Source organism: Drosophila arizonae, chromosome X (assembly GCF_054131065.1).
Source record: "Drosophila arizonae isolate 15081-1271.41 chromosome X, UAZ_ARI_1.0, whole genome shotgun sequence".
In the NCBI taxonomy this organism is placed as follows: Eukaryota; Metazoa; Arthropoda; class Insecta; order Diptera; family Drosophilidae; genus Drosophila; species Drosophila arizonae.
In genome coordinates, this window is record NC_142927.1 from 20,989,921 (window position 1) to 21,015,615 (window position 25,695).

At 32.7% G+C, this 25,695-nt stretch overlaps 1 protein-coding gene and 1 long non-coding RNA gene across 11 annotated transcripts in view; one reads left to right on the forward strand and one right to left on the reverse strand.

The window, feature by feature from the left end:
* The window catches only part of NFAT (nuclear factor of activated T cells 3), a 54,274-nt gene that overhangs the window by 1,280 nt on the left and 27,299 nt on the right, over positions 1–25,695 (forward strand). For 3 of the 9 annotated variants that reach the window (XM_089473548.1, XM_089473550.1, XM_089473552.1), the window contains exon 1: positions 21,641–23,530. The exons of 1 other annotated variant lie outside the window; for it this stretch is intronic. The gene's annotated coding sequence lies outside the window, so the exon portion shown is untranslated. Of the gene's footprint in view, positions 1–21,640; positions 24,567–25,695 lie in introns of those variants that run through there. 5 more of the 9 variants (XM_089473545.1, XM_089473546.1, XM_089473547.1 and 2 more) reach the window with 5 other exon arrangements.
* LOC149268004 (uncharacterized) lies at positions 737–21,432 on the reverse strand. Of its 2 annotated transcripts, none has more exons than XR_016270922.1 (3): positions 20,644–21,432; positions 14,200–14,245; positions 737–1,590 (listed from the first exon to the last, which is right to left on the reverse strand). It is a non-coding gene; the product is annotated as an uncharacterized LOC149268004 (long non-coding RNA). The 2 variants fall into 2 exon arrangements; XR_016270923.1 differs by lacking the exon at positions 20,644–21,432 and adding an exon at positions 15,193–15,421.

Consider the following 25,695-nt stretch of genomic DNA (forward strand, 5'->3'; position numbering starts at 1 on the left):
TTCTCAAATGTGAAACTAATTTGCTTCATGCAGAGAATAGTAAAATAATTTGTTAAATAAAATAAATGATATATGAGTATATATAAATGAAATATACATATAAAAAACTAAATAATTCGCTCTGAAATATGTATGTATATTTTCCTTTTACTTGAATTATTGGTTTTTCTAGATAATCCATTTATCAATATATGTACACATGTATATATACATATATACATACATACATATATGTATATATACAATATATATTGGGGGCACGCTAAAAATATATCTTACCAAGTTTTGAAGCTGAAACTTCAGTTAATTTCCTGTGCAGCTTAACTTGGGTATTAAGCACGCCTACGCCTCGAGGGCGTGGCTAATCAGTAAAAGTTCTATATTTTAATTTTTTGTTGTACTTTTATCTAGATAGACCCATAATTATGTATATTGCCTTCTCCATGGGGCGTGGCAGCTCGGAAACTTAACTATTTTTAGTTTATGAACGAGTATTATGCAGTCGGTCGCACCCGCTACTATATTCCTAATTGCTTTAGTTCATTTGATGTCTGTTAATGGATCGAAAACAGCAGAAAAGAAAATTAAGAGAAAACTATAAAATACTTGAAAATAAATGTATTAAATGTATAATTTAGTTAATACATATATTCCATAAAAAATTAATTAACAAAAATATTAAAGTGAAAAATACAAAAATAAAATAAAATAAAAGCAATATATTAAAATATTACAAATGATATATACATATATGAATATGAAAAACCTATTTTAAAAATTATAAATAGATATTAAACATTTTCAAAAAATATAAAATATTTAGTAAATATATTTGATAAAATATTAATAAACAAAAAATATACAAGTGAAAAAATATAAGGAATAAAGAAAATACAAATATAATAAAATATAAAAAAACCTTTTTAAAAAAATTATTATAGAAAGAAAGAAACATAAAAAAAAATACAAACTTAAAATTGAAATTTTAGCATATATCAATATAATGTAATCAAAAATATATATCAAATATAGTTTCAAATGTCAATAATTGCTTGTCAACCATTTGATGCGCATATACTCTACTTAAACGTGATTACAGGGTATGTCTCTGTACATAGAGCAGCAACAATTATAGTTGTTGGCTCTTGTCGCTGTATTGATTAGAAAGCATAATAATAATGTCTCATAAGGATCCTTTGGTGCTGGCACTTAACGATGGCTGTCAATTTGAGTGTGTGTATTTTGTGCTCGAACACCGTTATATGCTAGTACGGGCGGTCAGTGTCCTCTGTCCTGTGTCCTGTGGCTGTATCCTGTGTCTGTGGACATTCCGCTCCTAGGTGTCATTCGACAATGTTTGCCAATGTTCATTTAATAGAACTTAATCGTGTCTGCAAGGTCGTGCCTGGCGGGCTCAGAAGCTACCACCTGATGCGCTTCCAATCGTAGTCCTTGACAACAGCGACATTAGCTAATACAAGACAGCTTATCGTATAGGACTCCCGCCCACCCACTTCAATCCACTTTCATCTTGAGCTTCGGTACGTGTTCGATCCACTTCAATTATTGCCTCGATTACCTGTAATCCTGCTGCTAAAGCAATTTTAATTGAATCAGCGATAATCTCATTACTACGAGAGGATTCTATTTTGATGTGAAATATAAGCTAAATTATGTATTCCTAAAGTGAATATATAATATAAATGAGAAGGATGTTGTGGTTTTGATTAAATTGGAATGTCTATCAAAAATAGAGCGGACTCTTAAATAATGTGATGTACGATTTAATACAACAATACTATAATATCTATAAATATATTACAGTCGAGTCTCGATAGTTCAAAATGGCATGGGGATCAGTTTTTTTTTTTTTTTTTGTTTTTTTTTTTCAATTTACAACATAAATTAAAATTATTGTGAATTATCAAGAACAAATTTTTTTCAGGAAGATACAACTTTTTTCCAATATATGTATCGCGATTATTGATTTAACAGGGTACAAATTATCGACGCTCGACTGTACATATATATGTATATTATTATATAGCGTAAGGAAACTCAGCTTTTGCTTTACTCTTCTGTCTGTTATATTCATGCTACGTTTGCACTCCTCTCCTCTTATTTAGACATAAACATTTTATTTTTGTTGTTTATTATTTTAGTCAAAATCAATACTCGAGTAGTCCTTCATGTTTATTGAGTTTTGATAGCGTACTTATTGATTTTCATTGAAATATATATGCAACTTCAGCTTGATTTAGCATACGTTGCACGCTTTTAAGCCCATAGTCAGCAAAATTTTTAAAATAGAAATTTCTGGAATTTTTCAGCTGTGCAAACTACCAAAAAATTCGATTTACAAAATTTTTGCTTAGCTAGCAGTTACCCAATTTCGAAGTTGAATCCCGATAATTCAAAATGGCAAGGGAATACACAGAAATTCACATAATCGAGATCGATTATTGAGAACGAATTTCTTGCAAGGGGATAGATTTTTTCGATTTATCGCAATTTTTGATTTAGCGGCGTACGATTTATCGAGACTCGACTGTATATATCTTCAATGCTGAAGCATCTCTAGCTCGTAGGACTCCCATCATAACTTCTTGAGCATGTGCAAAAATCCTTAACTGGAATGCTTTCTTGTTTCCGCCATGCGGGGGAACTTTCTGGACATGTTCACGATTCTATCGTGAGATTGGCGACGCTACTATTCATAGAAAAAACCTTTTTCAACTGGTTAAGCATTTAAGTATATATCGCATAAGTCATAGTCGATATTTTCTCTTTATTTCTGCATGACGTTTACACTGTCTGTAACTCAGTCTCGCTCTTCTTCTCTCCCTCTCTCTCGGTTTGTCTGTCTCTGACAAGTCTCGTGATTTGAAGTAGTCAGCAATTGACGACGACAAGCTCGCCTTCATAGTCTGTCATCTGCTTGCCGCCAATAGACCCCAGCCCCACGCCCCACGCCCCACCCCCATTGCGGGCTATATTAATGCAATTTTCTGCTCGCTAGATTAGTTAATGATCGAGGGGCGTTGTCGCGACTTTGCTTTTCAGGTTATATTGGTATGCAAAGCTACAAGCTTTAAAGTCACAGCAACAGCTTGAAGTAAAGAAAAACTGAAAAAAACCTGATCGACTAGGCTATACTCTGTAAAGTTGTTTTTTGCAGATATGATTATTGTTGCTTATAATTATTATTATTTTTTAATTAAATATTTTATATATTTATATACTATAACATATATTAATTTCTATAATTATTATGTTTATTAATATTATGAGAGAGTATAAAAGTATTGGCCATTTTGCTGTTGATGGAAGTGAATTAAAACTTTGTTCACATAACTAGAGAAATTCCTATATAACTATAGTTATTAGAAGAGCCAATCATCATTTCTACAGGCTAAAGTAAAATAGACATGAAAAAGTACGCTAGTTTAGATACTGCTCGACTACGAGTTGCCCTGAACCTTTCACAGAGTTGATGTTACCATTATTCCATTATTCATCTACACGTGCATTCAATTTTTACATGAATAAGCAGTAGAGTATTATGCAGTCGGTGATGCTTAAGTGTCGCTTTGTCACCTGTTGTTCTGTAGCTTCTACATATGATTATATGGCACTTGTATATAGTATATAGCGTATATGTATTATCATATGTGTATATGTATAAAGACTTCATTTTATTTTTTTTTTTTTTTTTCGGCGAGCCCACCTCAATCAAATCGTTGTTGCGGCGCGCGAATAGTTCAGACGTTTCATATGGATGTCGACAGTGCATTCATTATTAGATATTCGTTTCGTCTTTCCACATGCAAGTGTTATTGTTGCCATTGTTGTTATTGTTACTGCTGTTGTTGTTGTTGTATTTCTCTACTCTTCTAAGTCGGCGAATGAGCAAAATCAGCGTCAAAACAAAATGATTAGTGCTTATTGTGATTGTTGTTTTTTTTTCTATTGGGTTTTACCTAGTGCTCGCTTTAAATTAATTAAATACTCTACCTATATATATTTTTTTTTAGTGTTTTTGTATGCATTCATTAGCTTTATGTCTCGTTTTGTGAGCGTCTGCCTGGGTTTTATGAGTCAATGTGAGATACTTGAAACAGATGAAATACAAGTTGAAATATATACGACATATATGTATATTTGACACTCTATATAGAGTATTTAACTCGTAGTATATTAACTGGTTTTGATTTCAATAAACTAGGCTAAAATATATATACAGATCTGATGAAGCCAAGTAAATAGAATATAGCCAGGAACGAATGTAATGATGCGAACGTTCACTCAAGTGTGTGTTCGTATTCGTATATTGTATATTGCCAACGATAGAATGACTCAAGAGGGGAAATAAAATATGAATGAAAAAGAATTCAAAACAAGCCAATTAAATAGCGGTCTAAGATAGATATTAGTGTTAACTTGGGTATTCACAAATTCTGAGTGGAATGACTCGGCAAATGTAAATGTAAAGCTGAATAAGAGTCAATAAATTGCAATTTTATTTGCATATCATTCGTTACGAATTAGAGTTATAGCTGGCCAGAACTCTGGCTGTTTAGAGAGTTTTCAAAGCAAAATAAAATTCGAAATTTTGTTGGCATATTATTCAATTTGATCTTGGGATTCCCCCTTAAACTTCTTAATATTGCAGGAAATCCTAATCAATGTTTGTTCAGGATTTCTTTGCAATCTTTTACTTTAATTTTTACAGCATAAAAAAAATATTTAAAAAATACATATATTTTTATAAATAATAATATATAATAATATAATAATACTTTTATATAATTTAAAAAATACTATATATTATTATATAATATATATTTTTTTGTTATATATAATATTTTTATATAATTTTAAAAATATTGTATATGTATTATTATTTAGTTGGTGTCATTTGATCTTATAAAGCTTTAAATCCAATCATAAATTTTAACTTTAGCGTTTGCTTAAATTTTAACACTGTCTTTCATGTTAACTTCAATGTTAACTCTAACTTGAACACTAACTTTGGGTTTAGCGATAACTTGAAGCTTAACTTTAACTTCTTAACAGTAGCCTTTTCACTTCCTTAACATTATAGGAAAAAAGCCTCTTTATTAGAAATTCCTGAAGTTAATGCTCTCTAAATTTGAACTTCGTTTCACGTAAACCTAATAGAAGTTGACAATAATATTACAATATGCAAAAGTTTAGTTGAATAAATTAAAAGATTAGAATAAAATTCATTTTTGATTTTTTTTTTCCTAAGTTTTTTATATTATTTAATAATTCATAAAATATAATATATATGTATATATAAATTTATTATTGTTTTGGATAAGCATTTCCTTTCTTTAGCTGGTCTCACTTTAAGCTAAAAAGGCCTAAAGGTTGCCTCAGCTCAGCCCGTCGGGCAGCTTCGGGTAGTTGGGCGAGGGGGCGAGTTGATCACTCTTAATTGTCTTACTTTGGAGTTAGTGGCTAAATTGTTGCGTGATCGTTCGAAAATAATACTATTTGTTGTCGTCATTTCACATGAGCGATAAATTCCATTACATTGCCTGATTATTATATGCCATAGACAATAACAACAACAACAACAACAGCAATACGACAAGCAATTGTCTAAGGTCAAAACGCAACACTGCAAAATGTTTCTTGGAAATTAATCGGCGTCAGACAACGGCGAGTGCACCCGTTTGTCTTTCCATCTTCCTCTCTCTCTCAGTCCGTTCGTCCGTCTGTCCCTCTCGCTGTACCACTTTTTATCCGTGTCTATTACAAAAGCCAATTGGCTGTTATTGTCGAAGTGGTGTACGGATTGGATGCCCCGGAAATGCCGTAAGTGAAAAACGTAAGCAGGCAGGTAAACACACATTGTCATCGGGCGATCGATGCCGGTCTGTGACTCCCCATACAGCCGGTTTTATATATGTACATACATATATATTTTTTTCTGCCAATACTCAATTTGAACTAAATCGTATGAATTCGTACTTAGAGCAAGTGAAATTTCCAACTGTCTCTTGATGATGATTAGGAAAACTCTTCTATGCCTACTTTGGTTAAAGTATTTCCAATTTTCCACATCTATAAGTGCAGTGGAGTCTTGATAATTCCAACTCCGCTAAATCGAAAATCGCGAAAAATCGAAAATATAATTCTAACCCCTCGAAAGAAATTCGTTCTCAATAATTCTCGATAATTAGAATTTCGGGGTAAATCGAAAAAAAAAAGATCCCCTTTCCATTTCGAATTATCGGCATTCTACTGTATATAAGTAAATAATTTCACTATAGTTTATCCAATGTTAATTTTAAATGCATTTGCAATTTTAGCTATATGATTTTGCATCTTTTATTTACTTAACTGCTCTCGCGCAGCTAGAACCGTTTCTATACACGTTTCTTGCATCGTCTAAGGCTATAGACCTCGCAACGGAAGTTGTAAGCAGTTTGACGTCAATTGTGAGCAATCGACACTGTGGTGTTAATTTTTTAAAATTCATTTATTATTTTATTAATCAAACAAAAACGATTTGAATTTAGACGCGAACTCTCTATATTAAATTATTGTGAACAAAAAGAATGAATAAATAAATAACACCCAGCAAAATATTTGGCAGCTAAGCGATGGCAACTAATGTCAGATACTATCAAGAGTTAAAGACTTGTTAATACACAATATTAAACACCCTGCCACAAAAACTAAAACAGGTAAATCATAGAGCAGAATAGACGGTCAATATGCTCATTTGATTTTTACCAATGAGTATAAAAGGTATTCTAAATAGTCTTATAGCTTTATGCCATGAAAATTAAAATAAAATATTATTCTTTTAAAAATTGAAATTCAGATTATTATTAATAATATTTTCTGATTGGAATTAATTAGCATTTGATTTGTTTATGATTTATTTGATTGAATTAAATAAGCTTAGGTTACATGAATTGTTTGATTGATTGATTTTTTGGGATTCCCGCAAATGCCAATTAGATTTATATTTGAATTTCGATTCTATAGATTTTGTAATATATGATGTCGTTCTACTTATGGATATTTAAATATTTTATATTTAAATTTATATATATATTATATTTATATTATATTTATATTATATTTTATATTGTATATTTATATTATATTTATATTATATTTATATTTATATTTATATGTTATATTTATATTATATTTATCTTATATTATATTTATATTTATATTTATATTTAATATTATATTTTATCTTTCCTATTCTTTATATTTCTATTTCTCTTTCTCTTTCTCTTTCTCTTTCTCTTTATCTTTACTTTCAATCTTATATTTCTCTTTCTATTCCTATATATTTATAATGTATTTGACTCTTTCTATTTATATTTCTATTTATATTATATTTATCTTTTCTTTATCTTTCTTTATTTAATTTATATGTATATTTTATTTTAGTTATTTTAGATCTATATTTTATATTTATATCTATATTCATATTTATATTTATATTTATATTTATTTATTTTATTTTTTTTTTCGTGAAACTTCTTGAAAATATTACCTATACTGCATAAAGTTTTCAGCGCTACACAAAGTATTCCCCACTTGTATTTTAGACAATTGTAGAGAAATTTTAACGCCTAGCTACAAATTGACAAGTGAAACGAAACAAAAAAAGAAGGCAACAGCCCAGCCTTCAATAAAAGGTAAATCGAGCCCTGCCCCAAATGTTACGCATTCGCCATGAGCGCGGGCAGACGCATCCATCCACATGGCAGACTGAAGCTTTGCAAACAGATGACAAACGACAAATGACAAACTGAGGCACGCTCTCAATAACTGTTATTTAGGCTATCTGGAAATAGCTATCTGGATATATGCCAGCTATTTAGATATTGGTAAAGTTTTCTTGTTCTTATTTTTTGCGGGTTTCCGTGATTGTTCTCTGAAAACAGGTTCGTAACTATTTCTACCCTATTCATTCTATGATTTTGATTAGGTAACAGCTTCATGAATTGGTTTTATCCAATGAAATATACAACTGTTTTCACCCTAAAAACTTTGCTATATCATTGATCATAATTTGTTATCACGAAATGTGCAATTCATGAAGCGAAATGACGGATGCCATAAAGTAAATCATTTAATATATTCTTGATCGTGCTAATCGAGTTTTATCTAGAGAGGTACACTTGCTTGCATTTTAAAGGTGGATTGATTTCAGTATACTGTAGGAGCTACAGTTGATATTCGTTGTTTACATCTCTAGATAATAATTGCCAATCAGCTTTGCTGTAAGTAATCGATAACTTTTATCGCTCTTAATTCATTTAATCATTTGTCAATCTACACTTCAGAGCTACTTTAGTCCCTGAATTGTTTTTTATAGCTTTCACCAAGATAAGAAATTTTACAATTTTTAGGTAACCCCAAAATTAGAAAAATTATAATAATCGATAACTTTGATCGCATTTGAGTCATTTAATCATTTCATAATTCTCAACTGCTTTAGTCATCAAATTATAAAGTATACAAAGAATATATATATGTATACAAAGAATAGAAAAGTGTAATAAATATTATATTATTGTTCAGGGTATCGCCTAGTCGGTCACTTCACCGCGAAGAGCACTCTTTATTGTGCTCTCTTTTCTGTTGTCAGATTTTAAATGTCGAGCAGCAAAAAAAAAAAAAAATAATAATAATAATAAGAGATCACGTGACGTTTAATGTGGGTGTGTATCATCTAGCCGAAAATCGGTAAAAGTGATTAATGGACATTTATTATGCCTACAGTATGTGCATGTATGTATTCATACTTGTGTACCAATATTACTTATGTAGGGGATCATATTGATAAACACGCGCATGAATGTTTGTTCCTTTCTTTAATATTGACGTGCTAAACGAACCAATTTCTGTCGTTGTTGTTATTGTTGTTGTTGTTGTATTCCATTCATCTAGCAAATAATCAAAGCACGCCCCCTTAGCTAAATTTTTAGATACCCTCAATCGCTGGCAAATAGCAATTGTGGGTATAATGTGTTTTTTTTTTCTTTTTTTTTTTTTGTTGTGTCAAAATGTGTGTAACAGACAGAAGTGGGCGTGGCCGAGACAATAGAGTATATACAGGGCGGGGCGCTCGAAGTGTAGCCGATTTTAGATGTTAATCTGATTCGCTTTGTATATAGATTTTAGCACTTTGCAGCATGTGTAACAAATGTTTGATTTACTATTTTATTTATTTATTTAAATCGATATTAAATTGCGCTAATTTAATTCTAGTTTAGGGTAGCTCCTAGTCGAGCACTTCCATTTAAAGTATTTATATTCCTTCATCAGATAATTCATTTTGCTGGAATCGAAAGAGACAGAAAGAGAGTGCGCTATAGCAGCTCTAAAAAAAAAAAAAATAAATAATAAAAAAAAACATGTGAATTAAAAACATTTGATTAAATTAATAAACTTGAGATTTTATATAATTTTAATAGATGGCACGCATTCTGTTTGTTGGTTTTTGTTTTTCGCTTCTCTTCTGGCCAAGCGTGCTTATGTGTGTGTGTGTGTGTGTGTGTGTGCATAATGAGCACATTATGAGCTATGATTACCCTATGATTACCCTATTATAATCGGCGCATGGCACTATCAGTTTAGTGCTAGCTTTTGTCACCTGTTCGTATTTTATTTTGATGACTCAACCCGCAGAAATGTCACAGAAAGAGGTGCAAATTAAATTTTAATGGCCATCTAATTTGTTGGCAAATACAAAAAAAATAAAAATAAGTCAAATCTACAGCTGCCAAAAGGTAAATCTCATTGCCGATCTCTTGTACTCTCTCTCTCTCTCTCACTTACTCTCTCTTCTCTCATTCGCACCCCTCTCTCTTTCTCGCTCCCTACACCCTGTCTCCCTCTCTCGTTCTCTAGTCACTCATTCTCTCTGCTCTCACTGTCTCTATCGTTCGTTTACTCTCGCTCTCTGTCTTCCTCTCTCTGCTGTCTCTGTTGCTCTTGTGCTCGCCTTTACAATAACTTTCTGCGTCGTTTTTTTTTTTTGCGTTCTATATGCTTTTCTTATATTTGTTTACAATTCAAACACACACAAACAGTAGTTGTTGTTTTTTTATGCGCAAGCGCCACAAAAAATTAACAATAACAAAAGCAAATGGCAATAATAATGAAACGCGCTCTCAAGGTTGCAAAACATTGTTGCTAATTTTTCATTCACTCAAACAGCAGTCGAATAGACGCCTTAAATCAAATTCTTTTCAAATCATATAGAACTTAGAATTGGGATCTATAAAAGCGCACGTATAAATATGTTCATATTTGTGCAAGTAGTCCAACTTAAACAGCTGAGAATACATAATACTGGGGAATAGTTTACCAGCGAGTTGATGGATAAATAGATAGATAGATCTTAAAATAACAATAAAGCGCATAAACTCTCCGCAGAGAACCCGAATTGTAGTTTAATTAGCTACAAATCTTCTACTAATTCCAATTTGTTTTTGCTTTTTTCTTTCATACAGTTTATATTGTTGAATCAAAATGTTTAAATTTACGATCATTCCTATACATACCCTACATTCTGATTTTCATTTACATGTATCCCTTAAAAATATGTTGAAAAATTGCTTCTTTACGCACTTCCCCTACAATCTATACTTTTTAGTATTTACAATTCATTAGTAATCTGTTTGGGGGTTTTAAAGGATATATATAATGCAAACATGCCTTAATACCATCCAAAAAACTTTTTATGTGAGATCTAAATATAGTATTAATGATAAATAAAATTAAATTAAAAAAAAAAAGAAAAAAAAGCCAATATAGTAAAAAATTAATGAAACGATAAGTAATAAATAAAATAGAAAAAAATAATAAAAATATAAAGTAAATAATGAATAAATCAAAGACAAACAAATATAAAATTTAGTGAAAAATAAATAATAAAAAATAAATTGAAAAAAAAAAATAATAATAATAATAATAATATTACCCAAAAAGACTTATGACATTTATAAAATTGATTATTACCCCTTTTTCCAAAAAGGTCAAAACCTCGATTTTTTATGTGAGATATTGATATTGGATGTAAAAATAAATAAAAATTGATTAATAATAAATAATTAATAAAATTATTAACAATTAAAAAAATTGAGTAAAAAACAAAAAAATATTAAATAAATAGTAAATAATAAACAAAATAAAAATAAATAAATCAAGTGAAAATAATAATAATAATAATAATAGAAAGTAAAAAAAATAAAATAAAATATTTTACACGTATAAAATTTAATATAAACTTTAATTTCTCAGTCAAAACTTCGATATCTTCTACAATTCAGCAACATCTGTGTGTGTGTGTATGTGTGTGCGTGTGCGTGTGTATCACCATGTATTTGGAATCAAATCAAATATGTTTGTATTCGATATTATTGATTGTCTTGCAGTATGCAATTGAATCGAACTTGTTCATATTTATTTGGCTTGATTGATTGATTGATTGATGCCAATTCAAGTCTGGCCCAAAGTGCACTTGATATTGAGTGATAAACGACTCGTAAATACCCAGGGTATAAAGCAAGCTGCAATACTTCAAATTGCGTTTGGTAAAACATAAATATAATATAAATATTCATATATGCTGCTAAAATATCTAAACAACATTTCTGATATATTCAAGATGCTTGCTGTTAGGCCTCACCATTCCAGTTGAGAGCGCGAACTTTTGTATGATTTAAAGTATAAACTTGAGAACTCAAACCAATATACCCCTTTGCCACTTATAATATACATATGTATATATATGTAGATAGATAGTAGCATAAAGAGCGATACCGACGAATGGCGCATGCGACAGTCACGTGACGAATGAAAAAAAAATAAGAGAAGAAAACAAAAACAAATGTAACAAGTAAGAACGTTGCAGTCGGGCGTTACCGACTGCGGAATACTCATTCACATCCCATCAACAATTTAGTAGTTAAGTTTCGTTCTAATACTGTAGAATATACAGGTTTTTCCGATTTGCCACGCCCCAACTGGGCGTAGAGACCTCATTTTTGGTCAGTTTTTAGAAAGAGATAACGTTACCCTAACTGCAAAGTTTGAATGCTTACCCTAAAAAAATGTGAAAATTACAGGGTATTTTTCGATATGCCACGCCCCTAAAGAGGCGTAAAAATTATTTTTGGGGAATCGATAGAGGAGGCTACCAGTAACTCAACTATCCAAATTTGAAGCTTCTAGCTATTATACTTTAGGAGATATAAACTTTTGCGGTTTGCCACGCCCCCTGTGGGCGGACATATATCTGACAAAACTTTTTGGTCTTGGGTGATCAGTCCGAGTATATATACAAAATTTGAGGTCTCTGCCATCAATAGTGTCCAAAATATAGGAGAATTTAAAAAATCACTATATCTTCAGGTCCGATTTGCCACGCCCCCAACGGGCGTAGACTTATAATTTATCTTCAGACTTTATAGAATCATACCATTAGCTGACGTGCAAAATTTTAGCATTATAGGTTTACAACTTTAGGAGATACAGTTTTATCCGATTTGCCACGCCCCCAATGGGCGTAGATATATCCGCCATAGCTCGTGATCTTGGGTGGTCAACGCGGACCTACATACCAAGTTTCAGCTTTCTAGCTCTTCAACAAACATGATTTCTGGTATATCGGAAAATGCATTTTCCGATTTGCCACGCCCCTAGTGGGCGGATCGGGAAAATTTTAACACTTTATAAATCGGAGATATACACGAGTATGTGTTCCAAATTTCAAGTCTCTAGCTTCAATAGCGCCGAAATAGATTGCGTTCATACGGACAGACGGACAGACGGACAGACGGACGGACGGACAGACGGACAGACGGACAGACGGACGGACAGCAAGACGGACATTGCACAAAACCAATATACTGATTCACTTTCGTGAATGAGTATAATAATAAATTAAGAACAACAACAATGGCAATCAGCAGCAACAAGACAATCAAAGCAACCACAACAACAACAACAACAATTAAATACTTGGCAAAGTCTGTAGTAGTAGTTAAACATGTTTGTTGTTGTCTTTTGGCACATTTGTCTCAGTGGCGCGCGCATCGTTTGACAGTTTGATTCCGATTTGCTATGTACGTCATTGTTATGGTTATCTCCTCCTCCTCCCATCCCATTCCCATCGCATCTCATTCTATCCCATACCATCCCAATCATCACACTTCTATTTCGTGATGAGATCTACGATCGGACGTGGAGAGCACAAAAAGTACTTTACTCACTCCTCATTACTGAAATGTAAACAAAATCTTATCAATTTCAGTCGCTGTCGGTCGTCGGACGTCGTCGTCGACGTTCGTTCGAGTCCAACTGGCTCACACAGCTCACGCCCAACTCATAAAGATACGGGATACATATATTTGCATACATGCACACGGTAGATGTACATACATGAATACATAAACACATACATAAGTACTTATACACAATTGAGGTTTGTCTCTCGTTCGCTGTCATTTGCCATTTACCGTCTAGTGAATTTCACAATATATCGCGAAATTTAAACAATGTTCGAATACATATATACATACATATATACGAACCTATACAGTCACACAAACATGCATAGTATATAAAAGCGAATAAAGAATTCAATTTGTTTCTATGCGTTGAATCCCACTAAATTTGAATATTTAGTTTTTGTAATCAGTCTAGGTTTTAGGCTATTAATAAATATGAAAAAAAAAAAAATATATATATACATATATATATATATTTGATTGAAAAAAAAAAAACTTACTATCACTGCCAATCTAAATAAATATGTTTAATGTTTCGTAAATGCTTTTATACAAGAGCCCGTCTAGAAATTCGTTTAATCACAATTTAATTGAGACTTGTGTTAGTCATATAGTAAATATGCTGCTAGCTAAATGCAGATAACATTATTTATAGCTGGCTAAATTATGTTATATATGTATGTATGTAGCTACTAATTACATTGTTGAGCAAAATGTCATTCAACTCTCCTGAACTTCGTCTTTATAGACATTTTATAATAACGCTTAAATATATTAATCTTACCAAGACAAACAAATAAGATCTAGTTGGTAGTGCCCGACTGCATACAAAGTATGAGCTGAAAACAAGTATAATAACCTTGAGATCGGATGTTACCGACTCCAAAATACTCACTCAAGGCCCAAATGGTGCCAGATCCATTTTCCAATTTGCGATTGGGCTGTAAATAGAAGATACAGTTTTTAGTTAGCGTAGTTACCTATATCCACCATATGCATTTCTAATAACAACTCTACCACCTCAACTGTCATGGTTTCTGAGATATTGTGGACCGATCGGGAAAATCTTAACCCTTAATCGCAATAACGATGCCAATTTTCAAAATACTTAACTTAATTTATACCTAACAGAAACTGTTGACTCAACTAAACAGACAAAAGTTATTGACTTTTATGTAAACTCCGTAAGCCCATTAAAAGTAAACAAAATCTAAAAATGTCAACAACATCTTTATTTATTAAAAACTGAACTTATGAACTTAGTATAGATATTAATGCTCATCATATAATAGGTTATTTAAACTACTATAACTTTGAAAACATTGAAATATTTCAACCGCTTTTGAGCTTTATTCTTTTCAAGTTAATTCATTGGATTTCTTTGGGATTGAGATACGATTATTATTTGCTAGCTTGTTGACTGTGCCTCCATTGGTGAGCCACGCGGAATGTACCGACGGTTTCTGAATAAAATCTTATCAGATTTTATGATTATTTTTTGCTCTAACACATTTGTCGACATTTCTTATACTCGTTCATGGAGTAAAACGAGTATATACAGTTGACTAATCATCTCTATGTCTCTAGTTGTATTTCAAATATGAATCTGGAGATTAGGAATACATAAATCGACAATCGCGAATATGTATAATTACGGGATCTTACTTGCATAAACGCTATGATTGTTATATTCTTTCAATTTCCTGGACACTCTCTGGAAGTTGATTTACTCACTTGGTAAATTGAAGCCTATTAAAACTATATGCTCTAGAGAGCATATAGCATACTTTAATTTCTAAATATATCGGTTGCTTCATCAGTTAGACTTAGTTTTTGAGTCATGATCGGGTATCATACAGTCGGTTGTATCGGATCTCAACATACTCACTTGCTACGATCCGTTTTCGTTTTCGTCACAGTTTTTACAAGTTCGGCGTACGCCAAACGTTACACGCCTGATATCAATGCCATAGAGAAATACAACTATTTACACACAGTCACACTTACATCACACACTCGCGCGCATGGGCAGCGCTAGACACACTTATACAAACGTGAAATTTGTGCCTCAAGGCGGACAGCATAATAATAATAATCTCTCGCTCCGACTACATGAATTGATAAAGGCAAATTATTTATAAAAACTACAACAAGAATTCGACAAGTCGAACTTTGTAGTTAAAACCGGTTCGATTTCGTTTGGTTTAGCGATTGGGCATACCCTAGAATGTGTTTTTTTTTTCTTGTTGGTTATTGACATTTGATTAACATTAGCAAATAGTAGGTATAAGTAATCAGAGCAATACGACTTTAGATGCGCGTTAGACAAAGTTTTTCCCGATGTAGCTTAGAGGCTAAAAGTCTATCTATTAATAGTTTATATGCCCAGGGGTATCTGGCTCTTTAATTCATTTATTTTGAATATTGACCATTCCCATACATTACTTGAACCTTGGCATTTTTCTATATATGGACAAGTTTTTTTTTTGTGGATTGTGCAAAATCTTTTTCTCTCGATTTGAAGGTAATTTCGATCTAGTTCTGGCTTATCAGCCCCAGCATGTGAACTTACTTAATTCAAGTCTTTTTAGAGTCCACATCAGAGACACGTGATGCAAGTGACGGCAACGTGAACGCCTGTCATATGCTAGCCCGGAAATAGACCCAACCAGAATCACAGCATAATCGCCTTAAGCACACACACGTTTCGATGTATGTATAACCGCATGCTCGCTGAGATTGTACTACATATGTATGAAATGCTCGAAATTAGAATAAGTACGACATTCCTTTGTTGTATACCGTGGACAAGTTGAAGGCAAGAAAATCGTATGCGATCTCATTTTGTAAAGGCATTGACTGATTAAAATTATGTTGAACTGATATTCAAGTGTATTCAATATGTTTTCCTTAGTCATATAATAAAAATGATCTACCTTTTCTTATTGTATATAGGCGCATGTAGAGTATTACTTGTATATTTTTTAACAATTTATGCTTAACAGTAGCTAAATGCAGGGTATACTTAAGTCTGACATTAAATACAATATATGTATTATATTATATTATATATATATATATATATATTTTTTTTTTTTTTTTCTGACTTGCTTATCACAGTTTATGATCGCATTTACCGGCCCATCCTGACTAGTGTGTCAAAATAAGATTATTAGATTGCTGGGCTGTTGGGGGTAAGGCACCGTCTGTGCTGACGTTTGTAGTAGCTGGCGATGGTTTATCAGATGGTTATGCATAACCTCGAAAAGTTGGCAGTGCCCGACTAGAAGATACCCTACGCCCTGCTCAATCATTCTACGTTTCAGACATACACATACACATAAGCACACGCTTACTGCGCACTTTACGCAGCTTGAGTTTTACTATAGCAAATAAATTGTTAAATAGCTAATCAAATTTACAGCTCGTGATAATGACGAGCAGACTTGTCTATTGGCTCTCAATTTCAAATGTAAATTTTTCGAGGAAATAATGAAATCCAAAATAACCACAATACCTCTCCCATCAACAAATCGATTCTTATCGATAAAAAGGCGAATACAATACATAAATATATATTTGAACTTTATATTCTGTAGCTCTTGTTGCTTAAGAAATCAGATAAGCATACGGATCAACTCAGCTCGTCGTGCTGATTAGGGCTTTCTGCTTTATTGACACCGCCACGCCCCCTTTTTGCCAGTCACATATATGTACTAAACTATGAGATAAGTTGATGAACTTAACGTATTCCAGCTTTACCTAGTCGTACATTGTATATACATTGGCAAAGAAACGAATTGCAATTGTACTTTAGTCAACATTAAAGGTCATATCCACAGGTGTTAAACAGGTCTGTATATAATCGCATCAAAACGATGGCAATATTTGAACAGTCGATCTTAAATTCTCATGTAGACGATAATGAAGCCAATGGCAATGGTGGTCAGTGAAATTTGTCGATTAGGAGGCTGGCTTGCAAATTGACGAGAGTAAAATACATAAACGGAATAGCCATCAATTACCAAATTTAATTTGCAATGTCTAGCCGCCAGTTAACAGACAGTCAGGGTGCGCGTGCGCGACATACATATGTAACCGCAACGCAACAGTGCTGCTCGCGTCGACGCGCAAACGTCACTGTTATCTGCGCTCTGTTATTGCTCTTGTTTTAATAGTCGTCGTCTGTGTCTGTTCATGCGTTTGACAGATGACTGAGCCGACAGAGGCCGAGGCAGAGGCAGCGGCAGCGGCAGCGGCGGCGACGGCGGCGTTGGCAGCCGTTTTCTTTGTCTCGTTTACGTACGTAAGCATACCCTGCACTCAATAAAAATTGGGGATATCCATCATTGATTATAAAAACAATAGAACTGCTCGATAATCTGTGTTCCAAAGCTCCTTAGCTCTATAGTTTCATAGCTCCATAGTTCCACAGTTTCACAGTTCTATAGATCTATAGCTCTACAGTTTCATAGCTCCACAGGTCCACAGCTCCTAATGTTCCATTGTCCCTCAGCTCCAAAGCTCTAAGGTTCCATAGCTCTAATGTACCTCAGCTCCAGAGTTTTCATGTTCCATAGCTCTTATGATCTATATAGCTCTAATGTTCCATATATAGTTCTAATGTTCTAGTAGCCTAATTTATAATTTCATAGCTCCATAGCTCCATACCTCTATAGCTCTATAGTTCGCTGTTTACTTCCATACTTCCATTCATATTTCAAGTTCTAAGTTCCTAATATTGAAGATTTTAAATTCATCTATGTATGTAAAAATTTTTTGTAAATTTAATTTTTGACAAAGCCTTATACAAAATATTTGTAACCTCAACTAAGATTAATTTTTTATACCACAACGCATATTACATAATATCCATAGATCATTCCATAAGTTCCACAGATGTCTATCTCAACTGAGTGCTGAGTATATAGAAGTCATGCTGTCTTTAATTGCATTCCCTAGTGCCATAGTGCGGCTATAATTGTATCGCCGAGCGGAGCAGAAATTACAACAAATTAAAGCAAATTAATATAATCTTTTGATAGTCAAAGTTGTTGTTTATTCTTAAACAAAAACAAACGGAAAACAAAACAAAAAAGAAAGTTAGCTATATAGATATCTATCAGACATTTTATGATCAATAATTGCGCGAAAATACCAAAAAAAAAAAAAAAAAAAAAAAAAAAGGAACTAGAATCCGAAATGTAGATCCATAAAACCTATTCAATAACAAAAAATCAAATACCTATACATATTGTTTAAATAGACAGATATACATACATATATATATATGTATTGTATATATATTTTTTGAATTCTTTAATTTTTCCTTTGTTAGCTTTGAATTTATTGTTGCTTTTATTGTTGTTGTTGTTCAAACAAAAATATTTACATCAAATGCATCGAATTTTTTTTCCTTGCCGTTTTCTTTGAATACATTTTATGGCACAATATTGATCATTTTTTGCAAATATACCCTATGACCTATGGAAATGGGTTGATTAAATGTCAAATCGAATTTGTGAACATCTTTGGAGAATTTATTAAAGATAGTCATCATTATTTTAGATTTTCTTATTTAAAAATAAGAATTTTATGACTAAATAATGTTCTCGAATAAATATTAATTTAGTCCATTCATATTCATAAAAATAATAAATAAAATATTTTATGTTATATTACGCATTGCCGTAAAATGTTGAATTATTTAATTTTTTTTAAGTATATATATACACATAATATAAACCACATATTGACTATATTATAATTATAAACGGGACCCACTCCTTGTTTTAAATTCTTTATTTAAATTTAAATTTTGGTTTCCGACAAAAAGAAGAAGAATAAAGAAGAAAACAGTGGACAAAATGTTTTTCACATTCTTATGACTTGCGGTTCGTATCTTCTACTGTTTGATTTATTTTGGGTTATAATATTGGTTTTGGGTTCATATTTGTATTTAGTATTAGCGTCTGTCGTATCGCATCGTATCGCATCGTTTTGGGAGCCCGAAGCGAAGCTGTACATATGCAGATGTCATACCGTATAAAGTCCACGATGCGTACGTTAATCGAAATTTAAAATGAATCGTACGAAATCGTGATGGGGCATTTAACATTATTAAGATTTTAAACTCGTTGTATGCACAGACATATGTATGTATATGTATACAACTTATATACAGCACAACTGTTCAACACACACAGTTTGGCTGTGAAATACTTTGTGGCATTAAGGCTGAATGAAAATAGGGCCAAAATGAACATTAAGTGTGTGTGGCTTAGATCGAACGGGTTTAAAACGCAAAAGAAATCAGAGAGAAACAAAACGAAAACAACATAGGGTATGTAGAGTGCATACACTGTACAATGGTATGCCGAAGTTAATATATCATCATATTATACGTATATGCTATATATAAATCTATTTTATCTTATGCTTTTATACTCGTTCAGAAAATGTAGAGAGTATATTGGCTTTCAGCCATCTGTCGCTGTTCACTAAATTTTCGAAATTCTGTATTATGTGGATATTTGTATCTTATATATATCTTGCTTTCTCTCTTTATCTCTGATAAGTTGTTCGAAATGTATACATATATATTTTATAATTGTACATCTATATATTCCATTCCATTTCATTTATCATGTCTCTTAGATCTATGAGCCCGGTTCTATTGGAACATGTCTCTTAAGTTGCAAGAAAACTATTCAAACTCAGCTTTATTAGGTTTATTAATACCATCAGGTATTATAGAGAGATAAAACAGAGTGGGAAGTGTTTGACTTATTTTGCTACTCTTATATTGCAATAAAATCACTTTGTATTTGGAGCTCGAGCTGGTCGGGCGTTTTTATTTTATTTATTTATTTATTTATTTTTTTTTTTTGCTGTCAGATCAGAGGAAAGAGGTCGCAAGCTGCAAATATATCATATTATAATTATTGCCATAATTGAATAGATATAACTGCTTGGCTCTTGTTAAATGCACTAAAATTAATTTGAAGGACTTGAAAAGTATGCAATTTTATTTACTACATATTGGATGAATGTATATAGATAAGCAGCTACATATATCTATATATTGAAGATGTAATATGTATATTCTTGATTAGTAGCAACTGAAAACTGATCAAGCCATAAAACAACTTGGCTCAAAGCGAATGCCTCCGAAGATTTCGGAAATATATATAAATATATGTAGCTTATATTGGGCTGATCCTTCAAACATTATCAACTGGTATGACTATAAGTCTTTAGATATTTGTAAGCTTCTGTTATCATTTGATATTTGTTGAGGATGGTTTTTACGACATTTTCAAGCTATTTTTGTACTCACCAAGTGATCGGAGCTAAGTTCCCTCTCCTGCTCTAGCCTATAGCTATGTCCATGTCCCTTGCTCATGTCCACTTCCTATGGGCCATTACCGATCTCATATGTATGTATAATTTATAACATTTTTTATGACAGATGATCAGCGCTGATGATTACAGTTGTCGGATTTTCGTGTACTTTTGATTGTATGCCTGCTGTTGCTGTTGTTGTCATTGTATTTACCCATGAATGTATTATATTATACCCTACTTGGCAAATACGCGGCGATCCAATCTAACTAGTACAACGACTGAGGATTAAACAGCGAAAATCTGAGATGGGTTCAAGGTTAAAACCTGTACTTATTAACACGGTTTATTGTACTTTTGTAAACTGCAAGCAAAAAAAAAAAAAAAAGCAAAAAATAATAATAAAAAAAAAAAAAATAAAACAACAACTACAAAAACAATAAAAAACTGAATTAACCCCCAAGAACATTGGCGTCTATAATTATTTATACGATGTTTCATTTGTTTTGGAATTTTTCCATTTTTCAATTTTGTTGCTGTTTTTGTTGTTTTTAGTTTAATATCGTTACAGTAATGATGTTAAGCAGCCCTAATAACCAAAATTAGGTTTAATACTCTGAACCCATTGATTTGAATGCTACATATAATCAGTTATATATAATACTCTATTAGTGAGTAAACACAATTCTATTTCAATAAAGTTGAAGTTATTTAAGTATGTGTTTCTACTAAGTTTGGAGAGTTGAGCATTGAGAAAAGAATACAAATTTTTCAATGAAATTTGAATAAGGAATTTAAGGAAAATGATTAAAAAAAAATAATAATAATAATAAAGATATATATAAATATATTTTATATTTATCGTTAAGTATATATGTATGTATAATGATAATGATAATGCTAACTTTACTCAGCTCAAAATAAATAGTATTCCGAAAGGTTTCAAAATATTAAAATTTTAATTTAGTTACTTTTTTTTAAAGAATTTTTGTTTGTTTCAGAATTTTTTATTGTCTTCCATTTAAATTTACAATTCCATAATATTTGTTCCATATTCGCACGACAATATAGTATTTATTCAGTACGCATAGTCGACGTCTAGCTCTATTGAAGATGACGAAATGCTGTCCCATTGAAACTGATATAAAATACCAATATACTCCTTTAGCACTTGGTAAGCGAGTATACTTACTACGAGCTCAACTAGTCGTTTTTAGTGTCAACAATTAATTCTTAAAATAAGCTAATTCATTGTCGGTCAACGCGGCGTATGCGTTACATTTTCAAATAATGAAAAAAAGCTTCGTCTAACGTCCGTCGGTAGCGCTGTCCGTTGATGTTTGTGAAGCGCGCATTTATTTTATTTGTTTCTTTTTTATTACATTTTTTCGTTTTTTAACACTCTACGCTCATTTTGAATGCTGCCCCCCAAAAACGGTCTCATTATCACGATAATAATGACGACAGGGACAGTGAACGTTGATTGTGATAATGATTGAGATGCGCGGCTCTGGCTGTGGCTGTGGCTGCTGCTGCTGCTGCGACGGCGACTGCGGCGACAGCGGCGACAGCTACTGTTAGCTGATTATAATTTACATGTGCTGTATTTATTTAGTTACGCGCTATTTTCCTGTTTCTGTTTGCTCTTATTATTTGTGCCGATCGAAATGATATTTCGGCGTGCATTGTCGAGCCCCAAAGAGCCCTCGATCAATTGAAATCCAAGCGAAAGTTCTTTTAACGAATTTGAATACCCTAGCTGTTGCGGGTATTACGATGCTGTTAGAGAGCTCAGCACAAATTGAGACGTATGTATATGGTAAATCTTTGTCTATCTATGTATATGCATATGTATATGTATATACAATATAATACATATACATTACATATTCATTATAAAAACCCATATACCATATGCAAGTTATCTGCAGGGTATTCAATTGTCGGCTAGCCAAGAGTTGAGTCTTTCATTCTGTTTCTTTCGTTTCTCGTGCATTTCTTGCGCGCCCAACGAGGCGGGCCAATAAGAAGCCAACGCCATAACTGTAGTTGTATTACTGTTAACAGATGCGCCGCTTTAAGTCTCTTTCTCTTTCTTTCTTTGTGCTAGGTGTTGGCTTTTGGGCTTTTGTCGTGCTGCTCAGAGGCGTGAAGCGTGCTCACACTGTGAACAGTCAAATTTGAAGCTCTACGCACAGTTTACACGAGAAACAAACATGCGTGCTTACATGCGTATGTGTGTAAATATATGTGAAAATATGCGTGTATACAAATGTGTTTGCATATGTTTGTAGTTTTGTGTATTGAATATGGGGCATGCCAAAGGATCTCACAGTTTGCATTTTTAGCTGTTGAAAATTGCGTAAATAATTATTGATATCGATATATATATATATATATATATATATATATATATATATATATTATCTGTAGCGATAGCTACAGTTCGCAGACAGAACGCCTATTTTCTATTTATTTATTATTATTAATATATATATATATATTTTTTTTTAACTTTATTAATTTGTGCTTGCAATCCGAATCCGAGTCCGAATCCGAATGCAAATCAGTGCGAGCGCCGATGCGCGCGCGCGTTCCGCTCACAAATACATTGAAATCAATTAAACCCGTTGTCGTCATCGTTCTCGTCTCAAGCACGAGCGGCGGCCACGCATACACTTGCTGCTGCTGTTGTTGTTGTTGTTGTTGCTGTTGCTGCTCTCGCACTTGTTGCTCGCGCTCTCACGGCGATCTCTGCGACGCAGCAGCAGCAGCAACGGTGGCGACTGTGACGACGGCAGCGTCGGCATTCGACACCAAGCAATGGGCCAGGCATCATTACGGCTTGTCGTTCTTTAGGATTTTAGTTCATCGATCTCAGCGTAAGTGCTCGCAACATGACGCTCGACGCTCGTCGCTCGTCGCTGTGACGCTACCGTCTGCGTTGAAACGGCAAAAGCTTTATTTTATTTATTTTTTTTTCTTGGTGTTATTGTGCGCGCTGCTTGAAATTATTTTCAATTATTATTTATTCAAAGTTATTCGGTTTTTTTTTTATTTTTTTTTTTGTTTTTATATAAATATTTTGTTGTTGTTTCACTGTAGTCGATCCATACGCAGATCGCTGATCGTTGTCGTTGTCGTTCTCGTCGCCGTCACTGTCGTGTGTGCATTTAATTTGATTGTTCCAATTCATATACATATGTATGTGTGTACGTAGTGTGCGTCTATATTTCCTTTTATCAGCAACGATTTAAAGTGCGACGACGCACGACGGCTCTCTGTTATCGTTAGCCGTCATGAGCTGATCGTGTTCCGATCGGCCGCAACGATTTATCGCTTTATATCGCCGAAAAAAATGTCTAACAATTTCGTACAAATATAATAACAAAAAAAAAAAAAAAAAAAAAAAAAAAGAAGAAGAAGAAAAACAACAAAAACTTTGTGCACAAATAAATAAACTGCAAACAATGCGCTTGCAGTCGGAAAATTGTACGGGGACAAAAAAAAAAAATAAACGCAGATACTGTCTCTCTACCTCTCCCTCTCTATCTATCTATTTCGCGCGCACTCTCTCACATAGCTGCGGAAAAGCCGAAGCAAAACAAAATGTAACGAAACGATACAAAACGGAATGTTAACGAAAGCGAACGATCAGTGCTGTGGTTAAGCAGCTTTATCTTATCGCTGCCAACGCCGCTAGACCGTCTCGAAGACAGCCCCAGTCGCAGAACCCCATAGAGCACACATCGTTTACCCGCTGACCGCGAGCACAAAAAAAAAAAAAAAGAAAATTAAATAAAAACGAAAAGAAAACAATTTAAATTCGCGTTCGGTATTGAGGTTCGATTTAACATATCAAGTGTTCCCAAAGTTAAAGAAGTTGAAGCAGTTAAAGAATCATTCACAGAATTTCTTGTAATATCAGTGATTTTTGTGTATTTTTCTTGTTGTCGCTTAACATTCAAACAATTTGTTAAATTTGTTATAGTAAAGCTTTTACTAAAAACATGTCAATATTCAGAGCTCACTTGAATTCTTTAGCTGATCTTATGATGTACGAAGTAGACCTATAGAACACAGCGTATTACTATCATGAATCTCTGTAGCTCTCGAGTATTTTCTATACATACTCCCTGAATACAGTTATTCAAAATCATGCACAGAAAAACAAGAATTTAAATATTATATTTAACAAAAAATAGAATTGTTCAAGTCCCTGCAGCATTTTCTATATAACATTCAATATGTATTGATTATATCTCAAAGTTCATTGATATTTTGTATAATTTAATCATTTTGAAATTTTATTTAAACATAATGCTAATTTACTTCGCATATAATACAATTCCTAGGAGCTTCCATTTATGTTTGTTCTTTCTTTTTTTTGTACTTTTGCAATTTCATCGCAACATTTGTGTTCATCTGAATGCTTAAAGTGATTTGAGTTCGGCCTTAACGACGGAGCCTAAGTCCGATGTAAAATGAATTCGAAATTTGTTGAGCTCGACAACTATTAATGGCCAACCGGTCTGGCTATCGTTGGTCGCATAGCTGAAATCAGCGTGAAGGGGAATTTTGTTTGTTCAGTTGGTCAATCTGAAGATTATATCCAAGAAATTAGCGAGTTCATCACTTTCAGTTTGAGAGATAACATTCTGTTTTTAGCTTTGCATTCAGAGATCAGAGTAATTTTATCATTAGTCTGAAAACTGTTTATCTGCCTGCCCAATTGTAAATAACTGAAAGTAGGTCAAAAAAAAAAAAAAAAAAAAAAAAAAAAAAAGAAAAGATAATCAAATATTTCATTCAAATGTTAAAAATCGATAATTAGTAAATTCGCAGAACTAGATCATTGTTTATATATTATGCTACAATATGCATTGTATATGCCCAATATACCCATTCTCACTTCATTAACAGAGTATAATATAAGGCTTAAACCTGCGCCAGGCTCCGTTTCCCTTTCCTGGTTTCCACACGGACAAACAAAGAAAATTAGCTTCGCTGTTGATTTTATCGAAGTAGTTGTGATGGAAAAGTAAAA